The sequence below is a fragment of the Ursus americanus genome, chromosome 7 (genome assembly GCF_024610735.1).
Source record: "Ursus americanus isolate L20-20 chromosome 7, mUrsAme1.1.p, whole genome shotgun sequence".
NCBI classification, from domain to species: Eukaryota; Metazoa; Chordata; class Mammalia; order Carnivora; family Ursidae; genus Ursus; species Ursus americanus.
This window is the reverse complement of record NC_142133.1, coordinates 66364584-66381804: the sequence shown is the minus strand read 5'-3', so window position 1 is coordinate 66381804 and position 17221 is coordinate 66364584. Positions and strand designations below refer to the sequence as shown.

The 17221-nt window shown below is 40.0% G+C and overlaps 1 protein-coding gene and 2 pseudogenes across 3 annotated transcripts in view; 2 read left to right on the top strand and 1 right to left on the bottom strand.

Moving 5' to 3' along the window:
- The window catches only part of ASXL2 (ASXL transcriptional regulator 2), a 125573-nt gene that overhangs the window by 94316 nt on the left and 14036 nt on the right, over nucleotides 1-17221 (bottom strand). The gene's annotated exons all lie outside the window — the stretch shown is intronic.
- LOC123799984 (U6 spliceosomal RNA) lies at nucleotides 2462-2552 on the top strand (annotated as a pseudogene).
- Nucleotides 15558-15986, top strand: LOC148109720 (ubiquitin-like FUBI-ribosomal protein eS30 fusion protein pseudogene; annotated as a pseudogene).

The following is a 17221-nucleotide window of genomic DNA, read 5'->3' as shown; positions in this document are numbered from 1 at the left end:
ATTCCTAGGTCAAGATTAAGATCTCCTGAAGTAGATAACAAATCTATATTCTGAATCCATACACACGGGTTCATAACAGTAAAGCTAATTATGGTGAATACACTGGCAATAATTAGAGCCTACTAGTCACAAAAAGCTTTTAGCCTAGTTTAGCAAAAAAACCCAAAAACAAAAAAACATTATTTTTTATTTAAGCTTTGTAAATTACTTAACTATATGATGAAATATTCCCAGAAACCAGTGAAAGCAATGCTTTGAAGCTACCAAGACAAGGTAATTGTCTTAGGACTGAGAAATTGCACAGACATCAAACAGAATCTGGGCTTCTAAATCCCTGCTCCAAAGAACCAACCTGAAGTCTCATTTCACCCATGAAGTCTGCTCGCATCCTCAGTGACACACTTCCCTCTCAATCTTAGGTACTTAAAATGGGCAATTTCAGGAGCTAACTACACATTTTTTATCATTCCTACTTATTTTTCTTAATATTTTAATTTATTTTTTTAAGTAGGCTCCACACCCAACATTGGGCTCAAACTCATGACCTCAAGATCGAGTCACGTGCTCTACGACTGAGGCAGCCAGGCGCCCCTCATTCCTACTTATCTTAGTCTCTTACTCTTGTCTGCACATACTGAAATGCACTCATTCACAGAGATGAAACAGTCCAGGTTTTAATCAAAGAAGAACTAGAAAAAAAGCTCCTGAAGAGGACAGGTAACCAGGTAGTTCCAACCTAGATTTACTGAATTTCGCCTTTTAAAGAAAACTCAGTCTTCTCATTGTGATTAATACCGCCACCCCCACAGGATCCCCCCCGACGTACAATTTCTATTTAAAGCTCCGTGAAAAAGTGGATTAAAATACCCTTTTTCTGCCCTTGCAAAGTTTAAAAAAAAAAAACAAAACAAAACTGCAGGCACTGTCCAAAGAGAACTTTATTAAATAATGAGGGACATTTGCACAATACAAGGAAGGAAAAGACAACATAATTCAGTCACTTCTCTATGAACAGACTGACGAATCTCACCATGACGACCTCCTAAGACCAATACTCCCTGCTCCAGCGCCTGCCCTTCCACCTCCTTACCAGCTGACAGGAGGTCTAGCGAACTCCTAGAGGTCATACGAGAAATAAGAGCCATCGTTCCTCCACAATTAGTAAGCCCAGTGTTATCTCAACATTAGTGACCATGTTACATACTAATAATTCTCCATAAACCAAAACAAGATTAAATTGGGGGGGGGGAATGAAACAAATTAACCTGATATACCAACGGTGGTTGCCACTGCGTAGTAGGTCAATGTGTGATTTTTTTCCTTTTAACCGTCCCCATATTTTTTAGCATGTGCAAGTTATTATTTTGACCCACAAAAGTATTTTTCATTTTTATGCAGTCAAATCTTGTCCTTTATGGATTCTGCTTTTAAGTATGCTTTCCACAGAATGACACAAAACCAGGGCAACAAGAAGGAAAATCTCACCGAATGTGACTACATAAAAATGAAAAACTTGGTACCATATGTCTGCACATGTATGCACATGTACACACACAAACAAATAAACAAAATCTAAAGAAAAACTAGGGAAAAAATTGGAAAATATATCACACACAGAAAAAGTTGTTATAGAGATGCCTGGGTGGCTCAGTTGGTTAAGTGTTTGCCTTCAGCTCAGGCCATGACTCCAGGCTCAGCGGTCAGCCTGCTTCTCCCTCTCCCTCTGCTGCTCGTGCTCTCTCTCTCAAATAAATAAAATCTTAAAAAAAAAAAAAAGTTGTTATAAATAAATGAGAAAAACAATTCGAAAAAAAAAGATCTGGCAAAGGGTATAAAAGGGTAGTTCAGAGAAACAAATACAAGTGGTCAGTAAACATTACAAAGCTGTTCGACCACAGCCATACAACCATAAATACAGAAACTGAAATCAAAACCAGTTTTTTTTTTCCACCTACGGAGTTGGTCAAAGTGAAAAAGACTGAAAAACCCATTATTTGTCAGGGTGTGGGGAGCAGATACTGTCATCCATTGCCATAAGATGGAACAATCCTTTTGAAGCACAATTTGGCACTCTACAGCCCTGGATGGCTATATCTTTGACCCACCAATTCTAATATAAAAGTTAATTCTATGGCTATATTCTTATAAGAGCACAAATAAATATGTACAGCATTTACTTAAAATATTTTTGCGACATCACAAAACTGGAATGGCCTAAATTCCAGTAAGTAATTAGTAAAACAGATTTATAATTAACCAAATAAAGGAGGAATATGCCACCATGAAAAAGAGCAATGTGGACATCAAAACAACCGATAACAAAAGAGACAAACTGAACTACATCAAAATTTAAAACTTATGCATCAAGGGACACAATCACCACAGTGAAAAGCCAACCTACAGAATGGGAGAAACTATTTGCGAATCATGTATGCTAAAGAGCTAATATTCAGAACAGCTAATGTTTACTTCAGCAGCACATATACCAAAATTGCAACAATACAGAGAAGATTAGGGATGACAGGCAAATTCGTGAAGCATTCCATATTTTTTTTCCCAAAGAAGACATACAGATAGATGGTTAACAGACACATGAGAAGATGTTCAACATCACTCGTCAGGGAAATGCCAATTGAAACTACAATGGTACCACCTCACACCTGTCAGAATGGCTAAAATATAACAACACAGGAAACAACAGATGTTGGCGAGGATGTGGAGAAAGGGAAACCCTCTTACACTGTTGGTGGGAACGCAAACTGGTGCAGCCACTCTGGAAAACTGTATAGAGGTTCCTCAAAAAGTTAAAAATAGAACTACCCTATGATCCAGCAATTGCACTACCAGGTATTTACCTAAAGAATACAAAAGTACTGATTTGAGAGGCCTGGGTGGCTCAATTAGTTAAGCATCTGACTCTTGATCTCAGCTCAGGTCTTGATATCATAGTCATGAATTCAAGCCCAGCGTCAGGCTCCACACTGGGTATGGAGCCTACTTAAAACACACACACACACACACACACACATACACACACACACACACACACACACACACTGATTTGAAGGGACACATGCACCCTGATGTTTACAGCAGCATTATCTACAACAGCCAAATTATAGAAACAGCCCAAGTGTCCATCAACTGATGAATGGATAAGGAAGTTGTGGTGTGTGTGCATATGTGTGTGTGTACACACACATATGGAATATTACTCAGCCATCAAAAAGAATGAAATCTTGCCATTTCCAACAACGTAGATGTATTATACTAAGCGAAATAAGTTAAAGACAAATACCGTATGATTTCACTCGTATGCAGAATTTAAGAAACGAAACAGATGAACATGGGGGGTGCAAAGAGAGGCAAACTATAAAATAGACTCTTAACTACAGAGAACAAACTGAGGATTGCTGGAAGGGTGGTGGGCAGTGGGATAGATTAAATGAGTGATGGGTATTACAGAGGGCACTTGTGATGAGTGCTGGGTGTTACATGTAAGTGATGAATCACTAAATTCTCCTGAAACTAATATTATGTTAACCGGAATTTAAATAAAAACTTCAAACTTCCAAAAAATTAAAAAATTAGTATCCGGAATATATGAAGTACTACAATTCAACAAAGAAACCAAACAACTCAATTCAAAAATGGGCAAAAGACTTGAGCAGACATCTCTCCAAAAAAGATATACAAATGGCCAACAAGCATATGAAAAGATGTTCAACATCCTAATCATTAGGGAATTGCAAATCAAAACCACAATGCAGTATCACATCATATCCACTAGGATGGCTGCTGCCAAAACAAAACAAACAACAACAAAAATAACAAGTGTTGACAAGGATGTTGACGCACTGTGCACTGCTGATGGAACAGAGTATAGCAGTTCCTCAAAATACTAAAAATAGAATTATAAAATGAATCTAGCAATATCATTTCTGGTTAATATACAAAAGAATCAAAAGCAGGGTCTCGAAGAGATATGTGTATACCCATGTTCATAGCAGCATTATCAAATAGCCGAAACATGGAAGCGCCCATTACAGATGAATAAACAAAATGTGATATGCACATACAATGGAATACTATTTGGCCTTAAGAAGGAAATTCTGACACATGCTACAACGTGATGAACCTTGAGGACATCATACTACATTAAAAAAAGCGAATCATAGGGGCACCTGGGTGACTCAGTCCTTTAAGCATCTGCCTTCGGCTCAGGTCAGGGTCTCAGGGTCCTTGCTCCTTGCTTCTCCCTCTCCCTGCCCATGCTCTCTCCCCCTCTCTCTCAAATAAATAACATCTTTAAAAAAAAAAAAAAGTGAATCATGAAATGACAAACATTGTATGATTTCACTTATATAAGGTATCCAGAGTAGTCAAACTGACAGAAATGGAAAATAGAATGGTGGCTTCCAGGCACTGTGGGGGGAGGAGGAATGAGGTATATTAATGAGTACAGAAAAATCAGTTTTATAAGTTGGGAAAGTTTTAGAAATTAATCACACAACAATGTGCATATATTTAACGCTACTGAACTGCACCCTTTTTTTTAAGATTTATTTATTTGAGACAGAGCGAGTGGGGGGGGGGATCTCAAGCAGATCTCAAGCCCCAATGAGCTCGGAGACTGACCTGACTCGGGGCTCAAACTTACGATCCTGAGAACATGACCCAAACCAAAATCAAGAATCGGATGCTCAACCAACTGGGCCACTAGAGAGCTCCCTGAACTGCACATTCAATGTAAAATATATGTATTTTACCACAACTTTTTAAAAAGAGCAATGTGATTGATAGACAGTAACATTAATGATAGAATCTAGGTGGTGGGTATACAGGTATTCCCTGTAAAATTCTTTCAACTTAGCTGCATTTTAAATTTTCATAATAAAATATTCTGAGGACAAACAACAATGTAGCACTCTGAGCAGGTATGTGAAAACAGTCACACGCTATTAAGTGAAAAATGCAAGTTGCAGAATTATATATAGTTTAACTGCTTTACCCTCTAAAATTTGGGGGGGTGGAATTACATAGATGGAAAGAAAATTTCTGTCCTTACATCTTAATGACCTTAGTCATTATCAATATTTACCTCTGGAAAGAGTTGGAGGTGTAAAAGTCTTTTTTGTTTTATTTTTTATTTTTTTAAAAGATTTTATTTATTTATTTGATAGAGACAGCCAGCGAGGGAGGGAACACAAGCAAGGGGAGTGGGAGAGGAAGAGGCAGGCTCCCAGCGGAGGAGCCTGACATGGGGCTCGATCCCAGAACTCCGGGATCACGCCCTGAGCTGAGGGCAGATGCTTAACAACTGAGCCACCCAGGCGCCCCTGTTTTTTTTTTTAAAGATTTTATTTATTTACGTGAGAGAGAGATCGCGTGCGTGCGCACGCGTGCAAGCACAAGCATGCACAAGCGGGGAGGGGCAGAGGGAGAGGGAAAAGCAGGCTCCCCACCAAGCAGGGACCCCGATTCAGGGTTCGATCCCAGGACCCCAGGATCATGACCTGAGCCAAAGGCAGACACTTAACTGACTGAGCCACCCAGGAGCTCCTGTAAAAGTCTTTACACACTTAAATATTTGGAAATTTTGCCAAGAGCATTTATTACTTGTATTGTATACATATTATGTTTATTCAGGTTTATCCACCATTCATTTCCCCATTACAAAGCAAATATTCATTACTGACATCTAGTTTCATGGCTTCGTTTTTTTTTTTTTTTACATTAAAAATCTCAACTCTTCTATAATTTGTTTTGGTGTGTAACAGAAGGCAGATATATACATTTTCCCCCAAGATGATTAGGTTTCTCAACACGACCTTTATACTGATTTCTTAAATATATGTCACGGTCTCTGGATTTTCACATCTATAGTATTTACCAGTCTTGTCTTGTCCCACATCAGTGTCACATTGCTTTAATCACTGTACCTTTGCAATACATTTTAACATCTACTAATATGTTATACCTTTCTTTTAATGTTACACTTCTTTTAAAAAATATTTTTAGTCTAACCCTGCTGAACTTTTTATTTTGTTTTGCACAGTGGAACTGTTTTAAATTTATAAACTTACCTGATAAGAACTGAAATTTTTATCATACTGATTCTTCCCACCCAGATACAAATTGGATCTCTTCAATTTTTCAAGTCTTTCCCTCATCCTTTTCAGGGATTTTACAGTTTTCTTCACCTAGATCCTACACAATTCTTATTCAACTTATTTCTAAATACTTTATATTTTTCATTATATTTTGTTAATTATTAGTATAAAGGAATTCTACTGAAAAACTTTTCGGGGTGCCTTGGTGGCTCAGTCACTTAAGCGTCTGCCTTAGGCTCAGGTCATGATCCCAAGGTCCTGGGATCAAGTGGAGCCTGCCTTCTCCCTTTCCCTCTGCCTGCTGCTTCCCCTGCTTGTGTGCTCGCTCTCCTGCTCCCTCTCTCTCTCTTGTCAAATAAATAAAATCTTTTAGAAAACAAGAAGAAAGAAAAACTTTTTAAAGATTGTATTTATTTGAGAGAGTCTGTGTAAGCGCATGCAGGAGTTAAGGGGCAGAGGGAGAGGGAGAGAATCTCAAGCAGACCCTGCACTGAGCACAGAGCCTGACTTAGGGCCTGATCTCATGACACTGAGATCACAACCTGAGCCAAAACCAAGAATCGGATGCTTAACCAACTGAGCCTTGCAGGCACCCTCTACTGAAACGTTTATATTTACCCTAACAATCACCTTCTGAACTCTTACCTAAATCTAACAGGTTTTGGTTGATTCTTTGGAGATTTCTAAATAAGCAATCACAATACCTACAAACAGCAATACTTTTTCTCTTTAATATTTATACCTCACTTTTCATGTGATATACCTACAATTTCCAAAACAATGCTGAATAAAAGTCGTGATAGCAAGTTTTGTCATATTTCCAACTTTTTCACATATCTGTCTCTATAGTTTCACCATCATTATGATGTTGGCTGTTAGTTTGAAATATTCTTTTTGTTGGGGCGCCTGGGTGGCACAGCGGTTGGGCGTCTGCCTTCGGCTCAGGGCGTGATCCCAGCGTTATGGGATCGAGCCCCACATCAGGCTCCTCTGCTATGAGCCTGCTTCTTCCTCTCCCACTCCCCCTGCTCGTGTTCCCTCTCTCGCTGGCTGTCTCTATCTCTGTCAAATAAATAAATAAAATCTTTAAAAAAAAAAGAAATCTTTTTGTTAAATGTATCCTTCTGCCCAAACGCAAAATTAAAGTGATCAGACAATGGATTGCTTGCTGTGCTTCATTATTTAAAAAAAAAGGGCACCTGGATAGCTCAGTCAGTTAAGCATCTGCCTTCGGCTCAGGTCATGATCCCAGGGTCCTGGGATTGAGTCCTGAATTGGGCTCCTTGCTCTGCCTGCTGCTCCCCCTACCTGTGCTCTCTCTTTCCTCTCTCTCTGACAAATAAATAAATAAAATCTTTAAAAAAAAAATAAATTAATAAAATAAATTTTTTAAAAAGCAATATGCTTAGTTTCATTTCCACTATTCGCAAGACAGTCAACTATATCGAAATTGCCCACACAAAGAAATTCTATGCGTGTTTATCCACCTGGGTATGTAGATATTTAATACTTTCTTTTACTTAAAAGATTTTAAACAGATAGTGAATATTAATAATTGCCTTTTTGACACATAAGATAACACTAGTCTGGTAACACTAGATGCTGTAACCAAATCTCAAAATTTCATTAGCTTAACACAATACAGGTTGTTATTTGGTTATCAACAGCTATTCAGTTATGACATGTTATTAACAGTTCAATGCAGCTGATTCCTAGTCATTGCACAGTTTTTCTCACGCAAGTAATTCAAGTAACCAGAGTCTTTCCAGTATGTGGTTCACCATGCCTTAGGCCATGAAGTTCTCTATATCTAACCTGAGAACACGTGGAGAGAGTACACCCTATCCTTAAATAGCTTAACTCTGAAGTGACACACATCACTCCTGTTCACATTCCACTACAAAAATAGCCATGTAGCTTGGGACACCTGGGTGGCTCAGTCGGTTAAGTGTCTGTCTTTGGCTCAGGTCATGAGGTCCTGGGATTGAGTCCCGCACTGGGGTCTCTGCTCAGTTGGTAGCCTGCTTCTCCCTCTGCCTGCTGCTCCCCCTGCTTGTGCACGGTCTCTCTGACAAAATCTTAAAAATAAATAAATAAAACTTAAAATTAAAATGCCATAATCTTCCTAAAGCCCTTAAAGGGCTCTATAAATTTTCTGATGAAACCTTGGCCACTACATGCCACAAGGAGGAAGACTGATACCCTATGTAAACTACTTTCCACAGGCCAGTGCCAATCCAGATCATTCCAGGAGATCTTGGGTTATTGGTAGAACATCCAACATGTCCTACTGAGAGGAGCTAGAGTAAACTGAGACAGAAAGGAAGTAAAACCTACCAAGAATCCCAGAGAACACAGTTTGGTCCTAGTAATGACACATCTTACCTCCATGACTTTATCTCTGTACTCCAGCAACACCAGCCTCTTCACCAATAATACTAGACCAAGCAGGCACATTACTGCCTCAGTCTTCACGCTAATTGCTCCTTCCGTATAGAACTCTTCCCTTAGTATCTGCAAAGCTTGATCCTTCACTTCCTTCAAAGGTTTGGTCAAAGGTCAACTTCTCAGCAAGGCCTTCCTTGAATACGCAATTAAAATTGCAAACACTCTAATCCCAGCCAGCATTCCCCAACCATCCTGCTTTCCTCTTGCCTACAGCACTTATCACTAATATAATACATATATAATTTACGTATTTACTATGTTGCCTGTCTTCTACCCACCCACATATTGTAAAGTTTCATGCTGACGGGGATTTTTTCCCCCTGATTTGTTCACTCCTACATCCACAGATCTCAGAATGGTGCCTGACATATGGTTAAGTCCTCAATAAATATTTAAATAAATTAAATGTTCCATAGACTGAATCTCCAAAGATATGACAGTGACATATAGTGTTTGCAAATTGATCCTAACTTAAGCCAACCTAAGATATTCACCTAAGAACTGCTCCTTCCATTAGCTTACAAATCTAAAGACCTGACTTTTTTAAAATTGACAATATTCAGGGGCAGCTGGGTGGCTCAGTCGGTTAAGCGTCGGCCTTTGGCTCAGGTCATGATCTGAGGGTTCTGGGATCAAGCCCCGTACCAGGCTCCCTGCTTGGCGGGAGCCTGCTTCTCCCTCTCCCTCTGCCCCTCCCCCTGCTTGTGCTCTTTGCGCTCCCTCTCAAATAAATAAATAAAATCTTTAAAAAAAAAAAAAAAAGAGGGAAGTTGGTAAAGGAAGGAAGGGGTAACAATAAAAGAATATGGGTTTATGGGGCACCTGAGTGGCTCAGTCGGTTGAGAGTCTGTCTTCAGCTCAGGTCATGAGCCCAGGGTTCTGGGATGAGACCCCTTCTGGCTTCCTGCTGAGCAGGGAAGCTGCTTCTCCCTCGCCCTCTCCCTCTGCCCCCCCTCCCCGCTCCTATGCATGTGCACACGCACGCATGAACACTCTCTCTCTCAAATAAATAAATAAAATATTTTTTAAAAAATAAAACAAAAAAGAAACCAGAATTTTATAGACGAAAACTTCAGGCTGATATATGTGTTTAACTACTTATATTTTGGGGGTGCCTGGGTCACTCAGTCGTTAAGCATCTGCCTTCAGCTCAGGTCAGGATCCTAAGGTTCTGGCATCCATCCCCACATCGGGCTCCCTGCTCAGTAGGGAGCCTGCTTCTCCCTCTCTCTCTGCCTGCTGCTCCCCCTGCTTCTGCTCTGTCAAGTAAATAAATAAAATCTTTAAAAAATAATAATTTCTTATATTTTAAGCTTTTCTAGCCATGTAAGGCAATATTATTTAATTATAATTGAACTTCCCAGCTATCTCATAACTTCCAAAAAATGTTAGTCCTGGGGCGCCTGGGTGGCTCAGTCATTAAGCATCTGCCTTTGGCTCAGGGCATGATCCTGGCATTCTGGGATCGAGCCCCGCGTCAGGCTCCTCCGCTGGGAGCCTACGTCTTCCTCTCCCGCTCCCCCTGCTTGTGTTCCCTCTCTCGCTGGCTGTCTCTCTGTCAAATAAATAAATAAAATCTTTAAAAAAAAATGTTAGCCCTAAAATGTATCCACTATGTGGCAAAACTGGTGATCCCATACATTGCTTGTAGCAATCAATATAAATACAACCCTTAAAAAAGGGCAGTAAGTCCAAGAGCAAATTATAACCAACTATATCTCTAATCTCCCCAAAGGAAATACTCCAAAAACAGGGATAGGTTCCAATTCCAGGTAAGATGGGGTAAATATATTCCACCCTGTCACTCCCACTGGAATGTACCTAAAAAACTTGAGCAGAATGAAAGGAGCAGCTGAGGACTCGCAAAGTAAATGGCTTCTTCTCATGCTCACATGGAGCATGCACCAAAATATAGCACACTGTGAGTCATAAAACACACCTTAATAAATTTAAAAGAGAAATCATGCTACGTCTGTTCTTGGGCCATAATGGAATTAAACTAGAAATCAGTAACATAAAGATAGCTAGAGAGACTCCTGGATGGCACAGTTAGTAGAATATGTAAATCTTGATCTTGGGGTTGTAAGCTCAAGCCCCATGTTGGGCCTAGAGCTCACTTAAAAAATTAAAAAATAAAACTTAAAAAATTAAAAAATAAAACACACACACACAGCCATTAAAAAAAGAAAAAAAGACAACTAGAGTCCCAAAATACATGGAGATTAAACACCACACTTTTAAATAATACACAGACTAAAGATGAAATCTCAAAAGAAATTTTAAAGTATTATGAACTAAATGAAAATGCAAATACAAGTAATCAAAATTTCAAAATGCAGGAAAAGCAGTGCTTAGAAATTTACAGCACTGAATGCATACATTCATACATCAGGAAAAAAAAGATCCAAAATTAATAATCTAAGCTTCTACCTTAGGAAACTAGAAAAAGAGCAAAGTAAATTCAAATTTAAGTAGAAGAAATAATAGAAATGAGGGGTGCATGGGTGGCTCAGTTGGTTAAGTGTCTGCCTTTGGCACAGGTCATGATCCCAGAGTCTGGGATCGAGCCCCAAGTCGGGCTCCCTGCTGGGCAGGGAGTCTGCTTGTCCCTCTTCCTCTGCCTCTCCCCAACACCCTGCTCATGCTCTTGCTCTCTCTCTCTCTCTCTCTCAAATAAATAAATATATAAAATGTGGGATGCCTGGGTGGCTCAATCAGTTAAGCATCTGCTTTCTGCTCAGGTCATGATCCCAGGTCCCATATTGGGCTCCTTCCTCAGCAGGAAGCCTGCTTCTCCCTGCCCTGACTGCCACTCCCCCTGCTTCTGCTCGCTCTCTCTGACAAATAAGTAAATAAAATCTTTTAATAAATAAATAAAATATTCAAAAAAAGAAAAAAGAAAGGAAGTAACAAAAATCAGAGCAATAAACTATGACTTAAAACAGGAAATCATAGAGAAAATCAGTAAAACCAAAAGCTGGTCCTCTGAAAAATCAATAAATCAATAAACTTAAGACTAAGAAAAAAAGAAGACAAATTACTAGTATCATAAGTGAAAGCGAGGACATCATTACATCGTTACAGATCCCATGGACACTGAAAGCATAATAAAAGAACACTGAACAGGGGCGCCTGGGTGGCTCAGTCGTTAAGCGTCTGCCTTCGGCTCAGGGCGTGATCCCGGCGTTCTGGGATCGAGCCCCACATCAGGCTCTTCCGCTGGGAGCCTGCTTCTTCCTCTCCCACTCCCCCTGCTTGTGTTCCCTCTCTCACTAGCTGTCTCTATCTCTGTCAAATAAATAAATAAAATCTTTAAAAAAAAAAAAAAAAAGAACACTGAACAATTCAATGCCCACAAATTTGATAACCTAGATGAAACTGACCAATTCCTTGAAAGGCATAATCTGTCAAAATACAACAAGAAGAAAAAGACAACCTGAATAGGCCTGTATCTTTTAAAGAAATAGAATAAATAACTAGTAACCTTCCAAAACAGAAAACACCCGGCCCACATTGGTTCACTGGTGGATTCTACTGAACATTTTTTTTTTAAGATTTATTTATTTATTTATTTATTTGAGAGAGAGCAGGAGGGGGAGAGGGAGAGAGAGAATCTCAAGCAGACTCTGTTCCCAGCAACTAGCTGGACAAGGCACTTCATCTCACGGCCCTGAGATCAAAACCTGAGCCGAAACCAAGAGTCAGCGTTTAACTAACTGCGCCATCCAGACACCCCACCAAGCATTTTTTTGAAGATTTATTTGATTTATTTGACAGAGAGAGAAACAGCCAGCGAGAGAGGGAACACAAGCAGGGGGAGTGGGAGAGGAAGAAGCAGGCTCCCAGCAGAAGAGCCTGACGTAGGGCTCGATCCCAGAACTCCGGGATCACGCCCTGAGATGAAGGCAGATGCTTAATGACTGAGCCACCAAGGTGCCCCCCTACCAAGCATTTAAGGCAGAAATTATACCAATTCTCTACAATCCTTTCCAGAAGACAGAAGCAGAAGGAGTAACTTCCTAACTCATTCTGAGGCCAGCAATACCCTAATACCAAAACCAGAAGGGGAAAAAAAAACCCTACAGATCAATATCTCTCATTAACACAGATACAAAAATCCTTAACAAAATATTAACAAATCAAATCCAATGAAGTTTATGGTAGCAGACAGATTGGAAAAGACCAGAATTCAAAATACCACCAACTAGCAATGAGTTTAACAAATTTCCCCCTCTAGTATCTCTCAATTCGATCTCACCATAGCCCAAAACCTGGAAACGGATGGGCATCAGTGTAGACAGTTCCATTAGGATAGGAGTCTCCTAATGCACAGCAACAAAGCAAGAATTTCCCCATTTTCTTTCTTACTTTTAATTTTCCTTGTTCTCTCATACATCAAACCCAAGTAATTCTGTGGCAACAACAATAACAGAGTCAAGTAGGTGCCTAAAACTCTCAAAGGAGGGAAACCTTTCCCACCATATCAGAGGAGTTACAGTACCAAGACAATGAGACAAAACCCCATTGCTCTTTTAACCTCTCTTGTCTCCTGCTGCTTGACCCAAGAGGGACACATGTGTAGGAAAAACACAGAGTGGAATAAAGAAAATTTCTGGCCAAAGATGAAAAATGGGAGTCCCACAGAATCAGACAAAAGAACTCAGGAAAGTGACCTCTTAAAATTGTGTATGAACTCCTCAGCTAACACCTGAGCTGTGCATAGTGGACTGGATACTAAAACAGTATAGACAAACTTTGAGAATGAACTATAGGATAGACTGGGGACAGTAAAACTTTTCTATAAAGGGCCAAATAGTAAATACTTTAGGTTTTGTGGGCCCAACAGTCTCCATCGCAACTGTTCAACTGTGACTACTAAAGTGAGAAAGCATCCACAAAAAATACAAACAAGTGGGCATGGCTGTGTTCCAATAAAATCTCATTTATAGAAATAGTCAGTGTAAAAAAAAATAAAATAAAATAAAAAATAAAAAAAAATAGGCAGTGAACTGGATCTGGCCCACAGGCTGTAGTTTCACAACCCACAGGGAAGACCACTACCCAAATCCCAGATACTATGATGGTTCACACAAAGGACAAATCCAAATAGCAGTCAAAAGTCCCTGAAGAGTTAACTGGCATTTAAACAACAACCCACAGAAGGCTGGTCAAAACTTGAAGCCTAAACACAATTCAGTCAACTGTTTGCTAAAACAAAACTATTAACATTCTCCATAAAATTTAAACAAGACACAGAGTACCAATTACAATCTAAATTTATTTGGTATAGCAAAACCCAGGAAAACCTCAACTTGCTTGGGAAAGAAAATCAAGAAATAGAAGCAACAAAATAACCCTGATAGGGGAAATGTTTCACAGACTTAAAAGCAATTATTATAAAATGTTCCAAGTAAAGGTAAACACTCTTGAAGGAAGAGGAAGATACAAAGTGGAATATAAAGAAGAACCAAATGGAAATTTTAGAACTGAAAAATAACCAAAACAAACAAAAAAAACACCTCACTGAATGAATCAATAGCAAAAGAGGAAGTGAACATGAAAACAGAAAAACAAATTATCTAATGATGGGGGGGGGGACCTTTACTCAAAATTTAAGTTTTTGTATGCCAAAGGAGATATCAAGAAAGTGAAAAAATAGGGGTGCCTGGCTGGCTCAGGTGGTGGGAGCATGAGACTACTGACCTTGGGACTGTGAGTTCAAGCCCCATGCTGGGTAGAGAGATAATTTAAAAACAGGTCTTTAAAAAATATATAAATAAATAAATAAATAAAAAAACAGGTCTTTAAAACAAACAAACAAAAAACAAAAACAGTGAAAAAACAACCCACAGAATGGAGAAAATATTTCAAATGATGTATCTGATAAGAAAAGGCAGAGCAGGGACCTCAGGTGGGAATATACGCATCAGGTGAATCAAATTTTTGTCACACTGTACATGTCCATGAATGACCAGAAAAATGTCATGAGTATTGATTTCGGTGTTAGTAAACTTTAGGGAGCGCCTGGGTGGCTCAGTCCGTTAAGCTTCCAACTCTTGACTGCAGCTCAGGTCATGATCTTAGGGTCGTGAGATCAAGCCCTGCATCAGGATCCACACCCAGCATGCAGCCTGCTTAAGACTCTCTCCCCCTCTCGCTCTGTCTCCCACCCTACCAGACTTGCTCATGCTCTCTCTCTAGAAATAAAAACTACAGGGCACCTAGGTGGCTCAGTCAGTTAAGTGTCTGTCTTCAGCTCAGGTCATGATCCCAGGGTCCTGGGATTGAGCCACACATCAGGCTGGCTCCCTGCTTGTGCTATCAAATAAATAAACTCTTAAAAATAAACAAACAAATATCTATATCTATATCTATATTTATATCTATATCTGTATCTATATAGGAGCTTCCTCAACCTGATAATAAGTGTTCACAAAAAACCTACAGTTAGTACACTTAACGATCAAAGACAGAATGCTTTCCCCTATAATGAGAAAAAAAGTATCTGCAAATCATATCCAGGAAAGGATTTGTACCCAGGGGGCGCCTGGGTGGCGCAGTCGTTAAGCGTCTGCCTTCGGCTCAGGGCGTGATCCTGGCGTTCTGGGATCAAGCCCCACATCAGGCTCTTCCACTGGGAGCCTGCTTCTTCCTCTCCCACTCCCCCTGCTGGTGTTCCCTCTCTCGCTGTCTGTCTCTCTCTGTCAAATAAATAAATCTTTAAAAAAAAAAAAAAAAGGATTTGTACCCAGAATACATAGAGAATTCTCAAATTCCATCAGCAGAACAATAAACAACCCAGTTAAACAGTGGGCAGATGACTTGAGCAGACATTTCACCAAAGACGACATACAGCTGGAAAATAAGCACGAAGAAAGACGCTCCAGAGTGACGTGGCACACAGTTGGCGGTAAGGACACAGCACCCTTGCTCCCTCCTCTTCTGTGACTCCATCTTTGCAGCAGCAGCTGCAGTGGCCGCAGTTCTGTCTCCAACATGCAGTTCTCTATCGGCGCCCAGGAGCTACACACCCATAAGGTGACTGGGCAGGAGACAGTCGCCCAGATCAAGGCTCATATAGCTTCACCGGAGGGCACTGCTCCACAAGATCAAGTCGTGTTCCCGGCAGCCATGCCTCTAGAGGATGAGGCTACTGTGGGTCAGTGTGACGGAGAGGCTCTGACCACCCTGGAAGTAACCGGCCTCACGCTTGGAGGTAAAGTCCATGGTTCCCTGGCCCGTGCTGGGAAAGTAAGAGGGCAGACTCCTAAGGTAGCCAAACAGGAGAAAAAGAAGACGGGCTGAGCCAAGTGGCGGATGCAGTACAACCGGCGCTTTGTCAATGTTGTGCCCATCTCTGGCAGGAGAAAGGGCCCCAGTGCCAACTCTGAAGTCGTCCCTTGTAATCCTGGCTTTCCCCAATAAAGACACTTAGTTCAGTTTAAAAAAAAAAAAAGAAAGAAAGAAAGAAAAAGAAAAGATGCTCAACAACATAAGCCATAGGGAAATCAAAACCACAATGATTTACCACTACACACATATTAGAATGGCTAAAATGGGGCGCCTGGGTGGCTCAGCGGGTTAAGCATCTGCCTTTGGCTGTCAGGGTCCTGGGACCATTTGCAGCATCAGGCTACCTGCTGGGGGGGGGGGGGTGTCTGGGTCTGCTTTTCCCTCTACCCGCTGCCTCTCCCCCTGCTCATGTTCTCTCTCTCTCTCAAATAAATAAATAAAATCTAAAAAAAAAAAAAAAAAGAATGACTAAAATCAATGCTGGCAGTACCAAGCGCTAGCAAGGATGAAGAGCAACTGCATTTCAAATAGACTGCTGGTGGGAATGCAAAAGGATATAGCCACTCTGAAAGTTTCCCAGTTTCTCACAAAGACAGACATACACTTACCAATCATACAGCAATCCCACTTCTGGGTATTTACCCTAGAAAAATGAAAACTTAATGTTCGAAAGAGAATCTGCCCACAAATATTTACTGCAACTCCCTTCTTTGCCAAAAACAGAAACAACCCATAAACTCCTGAACAGTGAATGGATAAGCCATTATACATTAGCACAATGAAATACCACTCAGCAAGAAAAAGGAATGAACTATTAATACACAAAACAACATAGATGAATCTCAAAGGCATTAAAGTGAATTAAAGAAACCAGTCTCAAAAGGTCATATGCTATACGATACCATTTATAACATTCTCAGAAAGACAAAACTAGTAATGAAGAACGTATCAGTAGTTGCCAAGTGTTATGGACAAGTAGAGGGTAACTACAGCAGGAAAGCAAGACAAGAGTTTCCTGGCTTGTAACTGACTGTTGTGGTTGTGGTGGTGGTTGCATGTGTTAAATTCAACACAACCGTGTAACAAAAAGGTCAATTTTTTACTATATGGTAATTTTTAAAATAAACTTCTAAATCAAAATACTGGAGTGAGGTACCACAGCTATGTGTAAGTAGAAAATAAGATAGTCACTACAGCATTAAAGTGGCCATTTTAAGTTTTCTATTTTAAATACTGTTGAGCATTTATGCCATAACCACATAATGGAATATTCTTCAGCGATAAAAAAGGGTTAATATTAGCAACACCACAAAATAACACATAAAAGTATTTTTTAACATGAAAAAGCAGAATAGAAACTGAGAGAC